Here is a 5,489-nt window from a genome sequence, read left to right on the forward strand (position 1 = left end):
TCAAATAAGTATGTTTCATTACCTTTTTAAAGTGACACTGCCAACTGTTCCCAGTTTTATGGTCTTATCTTCAATACATGTGTTTCCTCAACACTATATAGATCTCAGATTTAAATTATGGCTGTTCCATATTGTTGCACGGAATTGCATATTAACATAAAATCCCTTAACCTGTGATACAAGCTATCTATGTGGTTGTAAGAAAAACAATGACTAAGGATTGCTAGCAATCATCTTCATTTTAGGAAACTGGCATGCTACAATAACACATAGTGAGACATTAGGGCAGGAAGTGGGCCAAGGGAAGGGTCCTTAGTTTTCCGTCTGTGGCATCACATCCACGTATAACCCCTGCATCTGTGCAACCAACTGGAGACGGAGCAGAACAAGAGCTTGGAAGTGTTCCATGACTCCCTAGTCCCCAAAACTCTCCATGCTTAAATTCTGAAGTCCTCGTACTGAATAGCCATCCTCTGCCTTGGCTTAAAAGATTAGACTTAGGGTTACTTTTTCTTATGAGAACTAATGGCATCTTCACCAAAGCAGTTTCACAAAATGAGGTCAGGCCACCGAAATAACCTATGTGAATTCCATAAATTAAAAGACTGAGTAAGTGCTTGATAACATGACAATTAGGATACATTTTTCCAGGAAACACCTCAGCAATTTCTTAAGTGAATATGAAAGGTCAGTTCCTTTGCCTAACAGTTGGTCCACCTGTGGGAACTAACACATGAGGTTGCGGCCTTGGGAATAGGCTGAAGATGGTCTCCAGCTATGAGCAGGCCTTGCTTAAACAGCTCCCTGCCTTACACACCTCTATGACTTTCTCTCTCAAAAACTGATAAAAAATACATGAGTAAAATATAATTGCAAAATAAGGCTCTCCTTGATATAGTCAGCTTTGATATTGAAATAATTTGTCAGACATGACATGGCTATTCCAGAAGCAAAATCGGATTCGAAACCCAAGTTGAAATATTATTATACACATCAACTAATGTCTTCTGGACGAATCTGGTGATGAATGCATCCTGCATTCTGACTCACCAGTCTTTCTGCCATTTTAACTCATTCTGGTCATTCAGAAAGAAGGAAGAGGGCATGATCCTGGAGAAGACAGTTCCATGATGAGATGTCTCAGGACTCCATTCATGTTCCTGTTCCTCAAGCTGTAGATGAAGGGGTTCAGCATCTGAGACACCACAATATACATCATTGAAGCCACTGCAATCTTCATGGAATAGTCAGTAACTGCAGAACTCATGTACACACCAAAACCTGTCCCATAGAATAAGGACACAACTGAGAGGTGAGACCCACAGGTGGAAAAAGCTTTATACCTTCCACCCACTGATGGGATCCTCAAAAGAGAGGAGACAATTTGAGTATAGGAGAGAATAATCCCAATAAGAGGAATTCTAACAAATAAGCTAGACACTGAATATATCAAGAGGTTATTGATGAGGGCATCAGAACAGGCCAGCTTTATGACATGAGCAAGTTCACAGAAGAAGTGGGGGATCTCCAGGGCTGTGCAGAAGGACAGCCTCAGCACCATCAGAGTGTGGAGGAGGGAATGCACTGTGCTAAGGAGCAGAAAGAGTAGAATCAGCAGGACATAAGGGAAGGGGTTCATGATCACCATGTACCTCAGGGGGTGTCAAATGGCAACATAGCAGTCATAGGCCATCACTGCAAGCAGACAATTTTCTAAACCACCAAAAACCAAAACAAAACCATTCTAAGTGAGGCAGCCTGTGTAACTGATGCTCTGATCCTGTGCTTGGATGTTGGCCAGCATCTTGGGATGGTGGTTGTGCTTATGCAGATGTCAGTGAAGGACAGGTTGGAGAGGAAGAAGTACATGGGGGTGTGGAGGTGGGTGTCAGAGGTGACAGCCAGGATGATGAGCAGGTTTCCCAAGATGGTGACCAGGTACATAGACAGGAAGAGGCTGAAGATGAAGGGCTGCAGTGCTGGGTCATCTGTCAGTCCCAGGAGAAGGAATTCTGAAATAGCTGTGTAATTTGTAGATTTCATGCTGTTGGTGAATATTAAGGAAAAATGAGGTGAATGTAAAATAATGTGAATGTTTTCTGTATACTAGAAACAGCAGACCCAACTGGGAACATGCTTAAGATACAAAAATAATCTAGGAAACACTGGACATCCTATAAAAATCTCACGGGATGAAGAACAGCAATGTATCTTTTAACAAATTCTCCCAAGGAAGTGGCTGTAACTAGAAGCCTGGGAACCAGTACTCCAAAACTTTTTTCTCATTTATATTGTGAACCCCAAACATATTAAAATCTTTGCTTACATTGTCCTTCCTCTGTTCCTCTTGTCTACAGCTCCTCTAACTTGCATACTTAGAAAAGTAGGAAGGAAACATCAGTCATACAAATATTCCTTTGGCCTGGACATATTATCACATATATATCAATAAAATTGAATTAAATAAAAATGAGTTAAGTGCATGAATCACAAAAATTATGAATACTTAAACATTGAGAAATTAATATGAGAAAATTCTACACCACGACATAATTTTAAGTATTTCTGCCCTCACATATGTATGTATGTTTTCATTATGCAATATGCATGCATAATAGAAAGCACAGAGAATCAAGAGGAGTTGGCTACCAACAGTCAACAGTAAAAACACACTTCTCCATTCTTTCTTTAGTCTTATTTATTGCCAAAAATAATAGAGGCATATTTGAAGCCTCACTTCATGTACATGCAGAAATTTATCTTGTGGGGAAATGACCACTTTAGTATGATATACTTTCCTTCCAATAATTCTTTCATTATTATTACATTCAATAACATTATTGTATATGAATAATTTACACAGTGTTGCCTATTAAACTTTTTATATGAATTGAAGCCCAGTGTATATGAGATTCATAATTGGCATTTGTAGAAAGTATAGGTTTTTGTTGATTTTTTTATGTTTAGTCCCCTCTCTTGAAATTTACTACAATAATGATCTGCTATATGGTCACAACATAATTTATTTCAGTACTCCCTAATAACTGTAGTGGCTACTGCTTTTTATTTTTAGCTATATGTCCCATGTACAGCCACACCTGGGAGACACTCATTCTAGATGGCATGGCTTGGGAAGGGAAGGGAGGAATGGTGGGTAGTACCTAAGTGTTGGATTCTGTATGCTTGTTATTTTACTACTTCATTTAAAAAGACCAGAAACAGGGCGGCAGATGTCACTCAATGGTAGAACACTTACCCAGCATGCACAAACACTGGGTTAGAGTCCAGCGTGTAAAAAAGAAGACTTGAAACAGATATAGCAAAATATCAACATTGTTTAATTGTGTAAAGAGATGGAGTGTGGTCATGTGTTGCCATTGTTGCTGTTAATTACACCGTCTCTGCTGGTCCTGTTTAAAGTATTTGGTAGATTTTAGAAAGAGAAACATGGGAACCAAGAAGTTGTCAGCAGAGGCTTTCTGCATCTCCAGCTCTCCCCCCAGAGTCCTCACAGCCCCCCTGCAGGGACAGTTCCAAGCTCTACTATTGGCGTTAGCCAAAGACCAAGAAGCAATTAGTACAAAGCTCTGTGGACAATGGTGGATCTAGAACCAGCAAAGAGAACAGGCAGCACTGATTGTTACTGGCTGAATTCTGTCCACCCCAATATTTTTATGTGATAATCTTAACCCCAGATATTGCAGAACATTTCCAAATTTGGAGATGGTTCTTTGAAGAGATGATTAATTTAGAATGTGGTCATTAGAATGAGCCTGAATCCAACATGACTGGGGTCCTTATAAGAAGAAGACCTTAGGACACAGATACCAAAAGAGACCAGAGCACACCCAAGCACAGGAAACGGACATTTATACGCCATGGAGAAACCACTCCTGCTGGCTCCTTAATCTTTGAACATCTACCTCCAGACTATGAGGGAATGTCCTTCCAATGTAGAGCACCACCATTTGTGGTACTTTGTAGCAAATTTACACAACGACCAAAACCCCTTCTAAACACCACCACAAAACTCCAACTAAGTACCATAATATTATGAAACAGTCATGTTTGAGGAGGGCTCATTTCTGCTCAGAATGAAATGGATACCTGTCCTTGAGGAGAGTACAGACCATCAGAATCAGAGCTGGGTGGATACTGGTGGAAATATACAGGAGAACATGTCAAAGGATGACAGTCAGAGATGGGTCTCACTGGGGGACATGTTTCTGATCATCTTATGCATGCCCTCTCGTTCCTGCTTCCCAGCAAGACACTGTAATAAAATACCTGTCTGGATCATTTCAAAGCACTTACCTGGCTGAGTTCACTGACCAAGATGCTCAGCATCTCCCCTGGATGGTGAAGACAGAAGATATGTTATCAAACTGAGCAGACATGTTGATTGGGTCAGTGAGCTCCTGGTCAGGAAGGACCATCTCTGGGAGGAGGTTCAGTGCTGATTCCTGGCTGGAACAGGGCTTTTGAGGGAGGAGATCACAGGCAGACTCCTGTAGTTATGTATCCCTGGGGCTCAAACTCAAAGCACTCATCAGTCTTGTGCTCATTCTGATCCCAGGAGACAACATCCTTAAAGACAAATCCATACCTCCACACAGATGGGGAGCTGAGGAAGACTGACTTCCTGACCCCTGAGGCCCAACATACAAGACCCCATTCTCTCCTTGGTCCCTGTTCTTTGCTGTTACATGGACTGGCACACATTTCACTTGGCACTTTTTCAGTAAATTCTAATCTTGGATTTTATCTATACACAAGAGCATCTCTATATACTTTCATAAATTTGGAAAGCCTGATTCAATTCCAAATGTAAAATATTTATGCTGTATGCAGGAATAAATAATATAAATGCAAATGTTAACAAAGATATTATAAAAATGCTAAAACTAACAAAATCTCTTTTTAAAAGCCATTAAATATTTGCTGAATATCTGTGAATTTCACACTCTCTCTATATCTTTTATTTAATTTATTATTTGGTGGTGGAGCTTGAACCCAGGGTCATGCACATGCTAGGCAAGCACTCTAGCACTGAGTCATTTCCCCAAGCCCTTTTCATTTAATTTTGAAACGAGTCTCACTGCATTGCCAAGGCTGACCTTGAACTTGCAAGCTCCCATCTCATCCTCAAGTAGCTGGGACCACTGTGTCTAGCTTCCTTCTATATACTATACTGTAGATTCCAATCTGTTTTCTTCAATAACAGAGTGCAAAAATATGCACAGGACTGTTTCCCACTATTTAGACTTTTATAAATACCTTTTCCAACTCCATCACAATGCATTCAATGTCCAGTTCACTTTTCTTATATTAGGGAATTATGAGATAAAATTATGGCTCTTTGTTGTCAATTAAGGTGTTATTTCAATTGCAAAGTCACCAAAAGCAGTGGTATGTAGACATGTCCCTGCACTCTGCACACTTAGGCAGGTTCCAAGCTTCATTTAGTAGGTGGAAACATTGGTCCATGT

General features: G+C 40.2%; 1 pseudogene; it reads right to left on the reverse strand.

Moving 5' to 3' along the window:
• Nucleotides 1-1,084: 1,084 nt before the first annotated feature.
• On the reverse strand, nt 1,085-1,869 carry LOC124967918 (olfactory receptor 7G2-like; annotated as a pseudogene).
• Between the last annotated feature and the right edge of the window lie 3,620 nt (nt 1,870-5,489).

This window comes from Sciurus carolinensis, chromosome 17, assembly GCF_902686445.1.
Source record: "Sciurus carolinensis chromosome 17, mSciCar1.2, whole genome shotgun sequence".
Taxonomy (NCBI): Eukaryota; Metazoa; Chordata; class Mammalia; order Rodentia; family Sciuridae; genus Sciurus; species Sciurus carolinensis.